The following is a 15,028-nucleotide window of genomic DNA, read 5'->3' as shown; positions in this document are numbered from 1 at the left end:
TTCTTAGCAAAAGAAAAAACTTAGGCAATCCACATGTGTGTTTAATTATCTGCATTCAGATCTTCACAGAATCACAGAATATTCTGATTTGGAAGGGACCCACAAGGATCAGCTTCACAGTTCAGCTCCTGGCCCTGCACAGCACCACCCCAAGAGTCAAATCCTGTGCCTGAGAAATTGTCCAAACATATCCTGAGCTCCAGCAACCTTGGGGCTGTGACCACTTCCCTGGGGAGGCTGTTCTAGTGACCAATCACAGTCTGGCTAAAGAACCTTTTCCTAATATCCAACCTAATCTTCCCCTGACACAACTTCAGACCATTCCCTCAGGAGTGTCACTGGTCACCAGAGAGCAGGGATCAGTGTCTGCCCCTCCTCTTTCCCTCACGAGGAAGTTGTGCCTGCAATGAATTCTCCCCTCAGTCTCTTCTCTTCCAGGCTGAACTGACCAAGTGACCTCAGCCCCTCCTCAGCTTCCCCTAGAGGCCCTTCATCATCTTTGTTACCCCCCTGTGGACACTCTTTAATAGATTAATATTTTTTGTATTGTGGCACCCAGAACTTCCCCCAGCACTGGAGGTGAGGCTGCCCCAGTAGAGCAGAGCAGGACAATCCCCTCCCTTGCCTGGCTGGTGATGCTGTCCCTCATGTCCCCCAGGACATGGATGCCCCTCCTGGCTGCCAGGGCACTGCTGAATCATATTCTTGTCTTTATTTTTCTCCATATATATTCTACAGCTTCTCAGGACCACTTAAAAATACACCCCTTTTAAATACATCCAATTTCTATTGTGTATCATTTTTCCTATCTCATAAGCATCTACTCTAATCTGTAATTTAGATCATGAACAAAAATTATGAGACATTCCATAACAATATCAGCAGAATGACATTAAAAATATCCTTCCTCTTTGGTAATGAGCCTTGACCAATCGTTCTGTGGGAACAGTTTCCCCTTTTTTTTTTCCTCCCCACATATTCTTTACTTACTGATAAGCCTGTCACACAAGACAGTGTCAAAGTACAATTTATCTATTTATCCTCTCAGAACAGGGAACTGAAAACAAAATTTTAGATCTCCACACTGGTTTTAATATTCTTTTCACTATTTGAAAATAGCTTACTTTGGCTACTTCTTATGCATTTTTTTTTCCTTGGGAAGGTTAACTTATAAAGATTGGTGTAAAATTCTCTCTTGATTTTTCTGTTCTCCCACTCTTTAAAGAGACACATTACACAGCCTCTTTTCCACACTTTTACATCTTCACCCACATGCTTCATGTGATCTTAAAGATAGGCTGAAATTATCTCTAAAATACTGCTGGCAATCTCTCAACTTAGTGGAAGAAACTCTTCACAGAAAACAACAAACAAGGAATAATTGCTCTACCCCAATCCAATTCATCACTACCATCTAGGCAGCCTTTCCATCATTCAAACTGATTTCTTGAAGGAATGCACATTCTGTCTGCATATCTAAGGACAAGCTAGAGAAATAAGAAATCAATGACAGTAGAAATATTAATACAGTCTAAATGTAGTAATGCAGGACTCTACCAAGAATAAATGTTAAAATGACTAGTAAAAATTAAAGTTTCTGTAATTTGTAAAATGAATTGAATATTTAAAAAGAAATAATATCTTACTTGGTACAATCTGTCAAAGCTTTTTATCAAACAGTCTGAATTAAATGAGTCACATAAATAGACTTAGCAAATTAAATTCACATTAGTTGCCTCTACTCTAAGAGCTGAATGTCATTCACCACAGATACATAATTACTGATAGGAAGCATTTCATTAATTTGTAAAGGGAATGTATTTAATACAGGAGCATCTAAGGAGAAGGAAAATGAAATCAAAACTAAGCATTCTCTTTAGTATTACAAATACATATTTCCTGATATTAAATTTTTGTAGAAATTAATCTCTGTGTTACTACACTCAATGTCTGATGTGAATAAGTGCTTTATCGAACACTTCCCAAAACTTGCAGTCTCGTTATGGAACAGCCCTTCACCAAGAATTTATTTCACATTCATGTAAACTAACTACTAGTATAGATGGTAAATGGTTTCTTTCCAATACTTAAAAAATGTTTGTTCTCTTTCACTCTTTCAGATGTGCAAGAAAAAAGTCTCTGAAAGACTAAACAGCTCAAACCACTCCTCTTTCTGCCCAAGTGAAGTCAAATGAAACTTGCTCCCATTTAGCACCATAGGCAAATTAAGAGCTACATCACATTGAAGGACCAAATCCATTTGTTCCACAGCTGTCTAATCAGTTCCAGTCTGGAGTAAATTAGTTCTCTTCGCTGCCTTGCATGTGATGTTAGTGGGAGGAAAGCACACGCTACCTAGCCAGCAGAAGTGTCTCCATTTTCTTGTCACCTCTCCCTGAAGTTATCCAGCTGAAGCTGACATTTGCTTTCCAGGTCAGCTCAGAGCAGTGCCTGTGATTTATAATAACTGTGCTGTGATAGGCACTCAACAATGGGAATAAACTAACCTCAGGTGGGTGACTGCAGGTACTGAAGATGCAGGAAAACATTAATTTATTTTTTTCCTTCTCCTGTTACTGTTGCTACAAGTAAGGCTGATATAGACCAGTGCTCTCAATCCATGCTGATATCTCAGAGAGCCTTCCCCAAACTACTGCATCAACTTGATACTGACACATCAAGCTATTCCACTCCTCCTGATGAGTCTGTATAGAGTCTCCTGATTGTGACTAAGAATTGATTAAATAACTTTGAGCCATCTGTTTCCTGGCTCAGTGCTAGAAGCACAGCACACAGATACACACAATAAAGACTGGGGAGTTTCTCTGTTTAAAAAGGTGTTCTTAGGCTTAGACTCTTAACCATTTTTGAGGCAGTAACCAGAGTAACCACAGAATTAAGAATAGTTGGTAACTTTTTCTAGTGGAAAGAGACCCACATTGGTGGAAGACGAAATCCCTGAAAATTTGTGAGTCTTCTAGAATGACCAACCACAAAATGCACCACTTATTTAGAGTGAAAGGAAACAAAAATCTTCACCAGAAACCTTAATACTTAAATTCATCCGTGTCAACAATGAACAGAACTACATTCTGACAGGCAAGCTGAGGATTTGAAAAGGCTGCTCAAAATCAACTGATTGCTTGAAATTACAGAGAACTCTAGCTACCTAGATGTTGATTGGGTAAAAAACCTCCACGAATTTAAAAAATCCAAAATTGCATATTTTCTAAGAAATGTCACAAGTAAATATGTGTATCTCCTGAAAATGCCTGTTTCACCACCTGGAAGCCCCCAAAATCTAACATTGATCCAGAAGTGCATAGAATGGGGAGTTAGGAAAGGTCCATAAAAAAAACTCCAGATACATTTCTGCAACATCTTCTGTGGGTCCTCTTTGACTGCCAGTAAAACTTAAATAGTTTGTCTAAACCTGTGAACTGATCTAGACCACCTTGAGCTGTGATTATAAAGAAGATTAAGTATTCATGGTTAACTTTTAGAGGCTCTCTGCCATTTTATTCTCATGTTGCAGCTTGGCTATTTTAAGGTGTCAGCAAAGTGCCATATAAGTAGATCTAAAGAAATGGAGAAATTTAACTTTTACTCCGTATTTTACAGAAAAGTTGATAAAAGTTAGAAAAAAGTACTAGCTTCTAAATGCATCTTATATCTAAACTTGTACCTCTATTTGGTCAACTAAAGAGATGACATTTTACACATTTGTCTCCTGCAATAAAGTTAAGAAAATAGACAGGTTGAGTTGTATACAAACCCTGTCAAGCAGTGTTTCTCAAAGGTTTCTCCTTAAAAATCAAAATGTATGCTTAATAACTTACGGTCTGTGTGACTGAAAGCTTTGTATTCAATATAAAACCCTCTGCGGGTGACCAGCTCATCAGAATGGAAGTTGATTGCAACAGAATAGCCATATTCTCTGTTTCTGTTGTTTTCTGAAAGAGCTTTACAGTATCTAGCAAGGCAAAAGTGAGAAATATTAATTTCTAACCAAACTGACCACTACCATCCAACTATGTCTCCTTTTACTGAGTGGTAGTGATGTCAAAAAGCTTTAAGACAATGCAATGAGGATCAGCTGTATTTTGAACTGTATTAAGAACTGCCCAACAGAAGTTTTAAAAAGCCTATTTACAAATTTCCCCCACTCCATAACTTTTTTGGGATTAGTGGACTTGGAAACAAAATGCAGCAAGATGATTAATCAACCTTATAAACACAAACTGCTTCAAGTATGCTTGATTTCAGATTGTTCGTTTAGGTTTGCAAACCCAAAAGTTCCACACCCAGGAAGGGATTAAATCATTCAGCCAAATCCAACAGCTGTTGCTTTTTTCAGTATTCTCCTTCCAAGAGACAAATTTCTCTGAATAGCATTATTTTTACAATTACAATCACTGAAGAGCAAGTGGTAAAGCAAATGAAACTTCTGATTACACAAACTCTTCACCCACATCGAGACCACAGCCAGGAATTTATAGCTCAGCTGCATAAAATCCTGTAGTTTTCTACATTATTGCTCTAAGGGGACCAAAAGAAAAAGTAAGTACCTGTAAGAAACAAACAGATGCCTAAATGTGCAAAACTTCAAAGTACAAAACAATATGCCAGAAAACAATGTATTTACTCACCTAACTCCATCAATTTCTAACCAGTCTTTATCACATTTACTGGACCCTGGAGACTTCTCTTGAATTTGTATTACAAGGATTTTTATTGAGAGTTTGTAGCCAGGCAATGGTGCCTAAAAATCAAAAGATAAAAACCTCTGACACAAAAAGAAAACAGCCTTTGCTTCCAAAATGTTCTACCTATCATGGGATTGAAAGTACTGCGTTTTTATTTTTGAAATTAGCACCTTTGAAGAACCAAAAAACTTTGCTAATTTAAACACCTATAGAAGTCTTTTTAGACCCAACTTTGGCTAGGCTATGCCTGATGAAGGAGTTTTAACCTTTCTGCAGCCAGCATAATGCACTATATCTGAGGTTGATGCGAGGTTTGTGATGCCATGTGTTCCTGTCCTGCACAGAGGTGAGAGTTTTGTGCTACAAGCTGCTAATAATACTGTGAAAGGTAGAGACTTATCAAGCCATGTACATGAAAAGTCTCCTTTACCAGGGAAACTAAAAACATAGTTAAATGCTGAATGGGACAATAGATCAACATGTTAGGTGGCTGGTAGAAATCATGAGCAGATTTTAAGTCTTGCTAAAGGACTTGCTAGAAATTCAGAGGTGAATTTCCAAGCCAGAGAAGGTCCTGGCTCTGCAGAATTCAGGGAAATACAGTGTGGTATCCATCATGTGAGGCATGATTTAAATGACCATTTTCCTTTTTGACACAGAAGAAAAGCTCTGATTATTGCTAATTTTCTCTAGCTGCTGGGAGTTGTCATCCTACAAATTAATTTGTTTGTGTCACAAATAATGCTCAAACTTCTGGAAGTTGCCAATATTTCCCTCCCATAGCTGGCATCTGTATATAGGACAGGAAAGAAGTGCATGCCTGAGAAGAAATCAGGTTCAGTGGTCTCACTAGGTTTTTCTCTCTGCCTCACCCATATCAAAAGCCATTTCTCCCAATTTTGTGTCCACATAAGATAAAGAAAAGTCATCAGTACTCAGAAAAGTGCCCAGCACTTACCTTGATGATCCAGGTGCAGTCAATGTTTGGTGGGTAGTAACTTGGGTAATAAGGGGAACTCAGTGTCCCATTCCAGGAAATATAATGACCACCACATACTAGGAGAGAAATACATCAGCAAGGAACACAATTATCCCAGCTGGACCAAAATGCAGAGTCTACTTCACTTGCTAGGACCCTTCTCTAGGTACAGAATCAGAAGAATACATTGTGACAGTATTAAACTCACATTTTTCCTGTATTAACTGAAAATCACTTAACTTCCACCTCCACATAACACTGAATTTCTCTTATTTTTTATCAAATTACAACTAAGTGTAAGTAAAAAACCCTCTGATTGAGGTTTTTCTTTTTTTAAAAAAGCATTATTTCATGGTAAGTGAAAGAAGCAACTAGATGTGGATGCAACAAACTTCGCCCTTCTTATTTACTTCTGACTCTTCTGTAGGTATTTTCAAAATTAAAAAGCAATCAGCACAGTGTAGTGAAAACTGATTAATTTCATTTAAACAAGGAAGTTAGTGTATCAGTTCTCAGTTTGAAAATTCATGCCATAATTGAACAATTCCTTTGAGGTTTTATTTTCTACCAAGGACTCTCCTAGATATCCAGTCCTTAGTGCTTTTGGTTCCCTTTAGGTAACATTGTGAATGCAAATATGAACATAACAGAAAATAAGATAATTTTGAAATTAAAAAAAATCTTGTGGCAAAACCTGGGCTAAATATAATTTGAAATACCTATCCTCAGAACAATAATGCCATTTTGATTAGTAATGTGCAGGGGATAAGTATTTAGATAAGCAGCATGCAGCCAGATAAGCTGAAATGAGGCAGCTTTGGAGGAGTTTATCCTCTGTGACTTGCTCCACATGTTAAAAAAGAGTCACTTGCTTCATTGTCAAAACTCTTTCACTTATACCTTACCAAATAACTGTGGCTAAACTTGACCCTGTGAAGCCCCTTTATCTCTTCTAAAATCAGCACTACAGTTTAGCATTCCTCAAAATACTTCACCACACAGCACTCATGTAAAATCACGTAGTACCCCATAGGTTTGGAATGTGCTTAGGTCTGGAGCATACTTTTCTTGTTCAGTTAACTACACTGAAGAATGCTTTCAGAAAAAGAACGAAGATAAATTAGAAATGTTTGCTCTTGTTTTCCATTTTCTTTAAACTCACAATCTGTGGATACATTGCCAAAACTGCCAAAGTAGCTGCTCTGTCACTGGGGCTGTCTAGCTTTGCCTGGACAGGGAGTGCCTGTAGCTGTGGAGCTGCTGCTCCTACTCAGCTGCCACTACTCAGTGTTACCCATGCAAGGACTGGCAAGTAAGGCTCGAGTAGTTATCAGGAAGACAAAATCTCCCAGACCAAGGGATGTTCTCTCTTCTTTGTTCAATTCTCAGTCTTTTGTAAAGTGGTTCAGAATAATATGATAATGATAATTCCCTGCTTTATATGTCAACATTCCCTCCCCCAGATATGTTCAAGGCAGTATCAACTTTTTCGAGGCAAAAGCAGTAATAAGTGTGCTTCCATCAGTTGTTTGCTTCTATTAACTACGTACTGATTTTAGGAACGGCTTGGAAGTGAGCTTTTAAAGCGTTGCTTTCTCCTCTTCGGTCCAGTGAGAAGGTAAGCAGCATTACATTACTTGATGATGTTAAACGCACCACAGAAGGAGTCCAGGCCCCAGGCCCACACCATCTGGAAGGTTACAAAAAAAAAAAAAAAAAAAAGAGTATTAAAAAAAAGTAATCCCAAAGCATCTCCCACATTCCTGTCATCTTTGCTGGGAAACTGGGCTGAAGTAACACTGAGCTCAGCATCTGTGTTTCAGAAGTGGTTCCTTGGCTGCCACTCCCCTTTTGTTCTTCCACCCAGCTGATAGTACAGAGGATGCTAGGGCTTCCCAGCACTGAGGCTTAGTTAACATCATTGTTTTCTTGCTTAACAAGTGTCCTGGAGTGTTCATACCTATAGAAACATCGAAAGGCAAGGCCAGATTGTGTAACTTCAGCAGTGGTGGTGGCATTGAGAAGCAGAGGTTAGGAATGAAAAGGCAACAAGTGCCAGTGCAGCAGTGTTGAGCAGCATCTGTGCAACAGATAAACCCAAAACATTTCCAATCTATCCACATCCAGCCTGGTTTTGCGTCACAAAATTGTGACACACAATTCACACAAATTGTGAAGCCCCATACTTGGCAACTATTACTTCCTACTGTTCTTTTACTTGTTGATGTGAGATGCTATTTCTTGCATCTGTAAATTCACTCTTATGCTTATTCCATTTTGCAAACCACATCATATTTTTGTCTTTTTTCATTTATTTATAACTTGATGATTCTTGTGGGTCACTTCCAGTTCAGAATATTCTGTGATATCTGTGAACCCACGCATTAAAAATTTCTAACAAGTTTCTCTTTTTCAATACACAGCAAATGAAAGCAATTAAGATTAGACCTCACAGTAACAGAGTCCATCTGTTACTGTCCATTTCCATCACAGCTCTGCATCAAATTCTTTGATGTCACTGAGATCCAAATTGCCAGCACTAAAATCAAAATTTTTAACCTTAAATTGAAAGTAGTTGTTTTCTGCTTGAGCAGCCTATTCCTTTGACACACTTGAAGTGAGGCTCTAGTGAACGAATCTCTGCTTTGCCTCTCTTGCAGACATTATTAAATCCTTTTTATCATAATGGCTGACAAAACATGTATAAAATAACAATTTAAACCCTCTCCACAGTGCCACGTGGAAATATTTCAACATCTTCATCAACCCAGAGTGGTCCACATGAGATGCTTGCTCTCACAGCACAGATCACCATCTCATGTTGAATGTGCTTTAGGATTTGTCACTGAACAGATGTATTACTGCAGTTTACAGAAACTGGTGAGAATCAGTTCAGTCACCATGTGTGACCCTAGACCTAAACATCAGGGAGTGATGGCTCCTATAGTTATTGGCTGTCATGGATATTGGATATCCTGTTATTATTAGTTCTACTGTATGTGCCTTAAGTATGTCACTAGGCTGCTTTTGACCCAAGCAGAAAACTAATAGACCTATGAAAAACAACACATTTTCTAAGGTGGCAATAAAAGCAACCAGAAAAGTCAGTTTTGTTGAGGTACCATCAGGCTTTTAAGATAATTTCAGTCACCAAATTCTGTTTTGGTTCTTTAATAGACAGACATCAATGCACATTCTTGAATTCTGTTTTACAACTTACTGCATCAATGTACTCTGAATGTGTTAAATCAGACACCTGTGCTGGTCTTGCTGTCTTCCAGGTATTTTCATGCTCATGGCCAGCTCTACATTTGTGGTTCCTAAAAAGCTGAGCCAGTGGTAATAATGCACAATGGAGTAACAGTTGCAGCAGTAACCACAAAAAGTAGCAGAACTTAATCCAGAATCCATAATAAGATGCAGGCCCACATCAGGAACAGGATTTTTCTTGTTAAGCTACAGTTTGAGAGTAACTCCTTACAAAAACCTTGTGTTCGTTCCATGCCAACAATGGCAATCTGTTATGCCTTGTTGCATAGAAAGCAATTAGTACATTAACAGAGCTGAAGAGGGCCACCTACTCAATTAAGTTAAAGCACTCCTAAACAAGTGCATTTCGGATTCCTAGCTGAATCTTCATGCCCAGCTAACCTCTTCCTGAAAGTTGCTAAAAGAAAAAAATTAAGTAAAGCTCCCCTCTTGAAACCATCCATCCTCAGAACCTAAAACTTTTGTATTTATTTGGTTGAGAAAGACAGATTCCTTGTGCTCATATGTGAAATTTGAAAAGTGGGAGCAGTGTAGCCACTCAAATTTAAATATAATCTGAACTCACTTATGCAAATAGACTACACAGTGACTCTGAGGATGAAGCTTTCCAACTCCCCTATTATGAACAGGAATTCAGCTGTGACTGGACTGCCATAAAACATACATTTTCTGAAAGTAATAGAATATTACACTCTAAAATAGTCTGTATATTTTTGAGTTGTGAGAGTAATTTTATGGAAAGGAACCTATTAAGAATTAGTCATAGTGCAGAACAAACCCCACAGAAAGGAACATTTGAACAATGCTCTTAGACAGTTTGGTTTTAGACAGTCATCTGAGGAGCAGGGAGCTGGACTTGAAAACCATTATTACTCCCTTTCAACTTTTTTAGAAGTTCTTTTTATTACCCAAAACTTTTAAGTTGCATTTCAAATCTCACATTTTATCAATTTGATACAGCTTCAAGAGAGCTTCTGTCGAGCTCAGTAAAGCATTGTTGCCCTGTGTATCATACCTGGCAATGATCTTGTTCTGCAGTGGGAGAAGGAAATCATATGCTGACAAGTGGTGTGATGCACAGCTCTCTGGAGTGACACCATGCAAAGTGATAATTACCAGTCTCACCACGTAATTAGAAGGAACTCGAAGTCTCCATTGATAAAAAGACTTTTTGGGATTCATCAGAGTTAGAGTCCTGTTGTTACCTGGCTTGGCATACAGGTCAAAGGATACTGCTACAACAAAAGAATGTAGATCAGTGTGGAAAAACTGTTAGATTGAAAGGTAAGTTCTTGGGTAAGGTTTCAGACAAGGTAGAAACAATCACCTACCCACACTTCTTGGCTACTCTATTCCCTTTTTGCCTTTACATTTACAGTTCTGTTCCCTTTTCCCTGTCAGACTGCATCACCTTCTGCTCTGGCCAAGGAGGTAGAAACTCTCACCATCACCAGCTCCACAAGCAGGAGCTGATTCAGCTGCAATTGCTACAAGCTCTGCTTTACACCTTCTGCTTGCTTTGCCCTTTCTCTTCTTCCCTCTCTGTGCAGTGAGAACGCCAAGTACATGAAGACAAATCTCGAGATGCTCTCGATATGAAAAAATCAGGCAAAGAGAATTAAAGCTCTACATTATCTGACTGATCACTAACACATATAACCAAAATTGTCTAATCACAAGCCAAATTATGTACAATTTCTTAGAGCCACAGCTTACTACAGTTCAGTGGGAACTATTAAATTTCAACCATTCTAGTTGGAACATCAGGATAAAAGCTATATTTTCATCCAGCCTTCATTTGAAACACAAGACAAGGAGATTCCATAGTCTATAGTTTAGTTCATAAGCCCTACAGATATAAGAATAACTGGAAAAATGCCATTTTTCTATCACAGGATTCCACTCCCCCCCGAAGTGGTATCACTTGGGATTGAAGCATAATTACCTGATTTTTGCATCACATCATATTCTGTGAAGTCTGAAACTGAAATGCAATAATTATCAGCTACACAAGCCAAAGACACGAATTGGAGAAAGAAAAATAGACAGAGTAGGTATTAAATGACAGGTACATTGTTACCAAAAAGCTCCATTGTAACAAGATCAAAATTTTTCTCCCCAGAACTGAACAAGGAAGCTGCTTGTTTACTACAGATTTCTTTTTGTTCCATTGGGGTTAATTTTTTAAGAGAAGCAACCGTATCTTGTGGTGCCCAGAATGTATTCCAGAAGTAAGCTCGCAGACCAGATTCTCCTTCACTGTGAAAAGAAAAAAAAAAGCATCATAAATACAGTCTAATTACTATTTTGGACATGGTTTCCACTGGTCTGCATTTTTGGCTGGCACAGTTTCATAGCCAGCTGAACTTCTGTGCCCAATAGCTGCTGCTAAACATGGTGACAAAAAGCTCTCGTTTAACAATTAATTTTGCTATACAATAGAAATATTTTTGACATATGCAGCTTAACCAGCTACACACTGAGACTGAAAGACTTGAAGTCTTTCAACAGTTTTTATGAAATTGGATGTTACAATCCCTCTATATAATTATACACTTTTAAGATCATATAACAGCTCCAGACACATTGTAATTAATATTTTTAACAGAAGCTAGAACCATACAACAACTCAATTTTATATCTGTAATTTGATGCAGCATTTCACACAATCTTTGTTGAAATAAAGAATCCTTGAGCATACACATACAAGCTATTACTTCAGTGATTTTCACCACAATCCTTTTGAAATTGCTTATGCACTGACCCGTCAGGGTTTTCAGAAACTACCAGGATTGTAATAACCTGCTGCTCAGTGGATCTATATTTCTTACCCAGAGCTCAAAAAGCATTTTGCCACAAATTACATATTTAAGGATTTCTTTTCAGAGGTTAAAAAAGAACTTCATTTGAATGGACAAACCAAAATAATATCCTGCAAGTGCTGAATTGTTGTTTCAAAAATTAAAAGTATATTAATAGCCAGCAAAACAACCCATGGACTCGTGAACAGTTAATCAGACTTTATTTCTCTCACCAATTCTACAGGGCAGGACAGAAATCACACAATTGGCTTAGCTCATATACTCAAATGCATTTCTGCATTTTTAATTCTCTTATGGAAATGTGCATGTTCTTCTAGATAGCTAATTTAAAGTGCATTAAAAAAGGAGAAAAACACAGCTGAATATTTCAAATTTCTACCATATGCTGAAACAGCACCTACCTGAAAGCAGCCACTACAGACTTCAAGTAGTAATTTCCCAAGAAGGAAGACTCATATGTTTCTGCCAACTGACAATGCAATAATATTAAAAGAAAATATAACATTATATTTTAGTGCCAATATAATCTCTAATACTATAAAGTGCTTGTCTTTTTCATTTTTTCCTCTTCCTCATCTCCCTCTCCCACATTACAAACACTGTCCATAATTTTCATAAAATGTATCAAATAAGGATGATAAATGTGCACTAAATTCCAGTAAAAAATTGCTTTTTCACATCACATTTCAAGACCATTGCAACAGTTCTTGAGAATTAATAATGAAGAAAGTCTTTATGAATACAAGTATATTTTTATTTATTTCAGCCTTTAAACTTCCAGTATGATCAACTTGTATTGGCTGTGCACAAAGCACCTTTGAGACACCAGAGTAGTTCTTTTGGGAAATACAGGCTAACAGAGAACACCTTTGTCTTCAAAACTGCTGTCCACATGTACCTAGGAAACAGTACTGATCTCACAAATAGAAACTCATAAGAAGGGCAAGAAAACAAGCACTGTTGTGAGTGATAAGGAAAATAAAAAAAGAAAAGCATTAAATTGAAGGTAAAATTAAAAAGCAAAACAAAAATGTAGAAGGAAGAGAGTTTGAATAAAGTAAAATAAAACAAAACCCACTCTCCTATTTCCTTCAAGACAAGTAATTTGTCCATAAACCTGAAACCTCATTACCTAGAAAATATTGATCTTACTCTAAGACACACAGCCCCATCTATCTAGCTATCTAAAATGAAAATTGAAAAACTGCCAAGGTTCTTTTTAGCTTTAAACTTCCTATTTCTAAGAAAAAAAAAAAAAGGCTAACTGGAGTCCCCTCCTCATTCCCAGCTGATTCTGTATAAATATTTATAAAATGTTGCTCTATTTATGTGGGAACTTACATAATTTTGGACTGCTTTTGCTTGCAGAAGGAACTTCTGTGATGTTGGATCATTGAGGTCATTTGTATAAGTCAAATTAGGAATTTCTACACTTCCACTGATATAAATAAAGGAAAAGGCTGGAGCTGAGGAAAAAAAAAAAAGGATAAAAAATTAGCAGTAATTTTACAGAACAAGAGGCTTGCAGAAGTATGTGGTTTGTTCTTGGCATTTACAAGCATTAGCTCTTAAGAAAAACATGCAGTAATAGTTAGAGCACTGAGTCAGTCCCACTGACAGAGCAATGCCCAGGAGGCAAGGAAGGAGATAAAGGTTTAGGCACACATTTCTACTAGGAAGATTTCATTGTTAAACTTTCATTTTTTTTGCAATGCTCTCCTCCTGACGATACATGGTTTTAATGGCTATGTGTTGACATTTGGGATAGTATGTAAACAATTTAGGTACCCATTCTGTTTTTAGAAAAAAAGTTAAGAGAAAATAGGCAAATAATTCCTATAGGTTCCTGCAAAAGATAACACTTAATACCAATAATTATGGTACTCATATGCAGAGACAAAAAATAATTAGAGATAAAATGCACACTTTCAATATTCTTGTGCAACTACTAACTGCTAATTACTGTGCATTTTGTTGCTTTAGCAAAGACATTAAGGAGAAGGGAAAGTCAGTAGTTTATGTACACACATTATGTGCATTATTTCCCAGTGCAAAATATCCATCCTGCCCAGACCACGCTGGGGAGTAACACTTACAGAGTGAGTAGTGCAGGACTAGCACGATTGCTGTAAAGGTTAAAGAAACTGTAGGTAATATTCCTAGGAGACTTCTCCTCCAGAAACACAATTTCATCCATTTGAAGAAACGATTCTTTTGGCACAAACTTTCTTTGTAGGATGGGCAGTAGCAAACACATGGATTTTCCTAGAGAAGGACCACGGATGACATCAGTCAGAAAAAAAAAAAAAAAAGAAGAGCTATTGTATCACATTTTGGTATATTTGCTCTCTTAGATTTAAAGAGATTAAAATTGAGCTAAGATCTTCCATGTTATCAGCTGTGTCACGCATGAAACCCGCACCTGTCTGGGCTATTTCCTTCTTGTATGCACCTCAAGCTGTGCAAGCGGGCAGGGGAAGGAATTTTTATCACTTTAGTTAAGAGCAACTGATGAAGAACGGGGTCAAAGCACACAGGAGTGGACAGAGATAATTTCTTTACTGTGTTCCCACTACAAAGCTTAGCTGGTGGCTCTTACCTGCCCTGCAGCCCGTTCAGTGTCCGGAGCTGGAATGCTGTATACAGAAATCCTGCCGGAGGGAAAAGCCTGCAGCATGGTGCTGTGACAAATGCCTTTTGACAAACCTAGCAACAACCCCCTAAATGAACCCTGTTTCTCAAACATAACTCTGAGAAGCTGCTCTCCCCACCACACACACCGGGCTGCTCTTATTTCACCTTTGCCATACTGCTTGAAGCTGGAGCCAGCTGATCTGCAATCATAGAAAGTGGGCAGGAAAAGTTACCATCACTGTAACTCTTTGTTTTCCTGACTGGCTAAATGGGATATGGATCCCATCATTTGAAAATAAATCACTTATTTCAGAAATACAAAAATAGGGAAGTCATTTATGATGGAATGCAAAGGGCATAGAACCAACTTACAGATAAAAGGTCCCAAGCAATATAAATGAGTCAATTTCTAAATAAACACCCTGAGGAATTCATAGAAATATCCATGAGAGAGGAGAAATGCTCAGATCCACGTATCACCTTAGTTTTCCAGCTTCAAGGCAGTACCATGGAATAAAAGCAGTAAATAAGCTGCAAACCAATTTATGTTCATATTTCCTGTTCCTCATATAAAATAAGAAAATAAAGGATGTTTGTGGGGAAATAATATATTTGAT

The sequence above is a fragment of the Sturnus vulgaris genome, chromosome 2 (assembly GCF_052056855.1).
Source record: "Sturnus vulgaris isolate bStuVul1 chromosome 2, bStuVul1.hap1, whole genome shotgun sequence".
Taxonomy (NCBI): domain Eukaryota; kingdom Metazoa; phylum Chordata; class Aves; order Passeriformes; family Sturnidae; genus Sturnus; species Sturnus vulgaris.
This window is presented reverse-complemented; position numbering follows the sequence as displayed.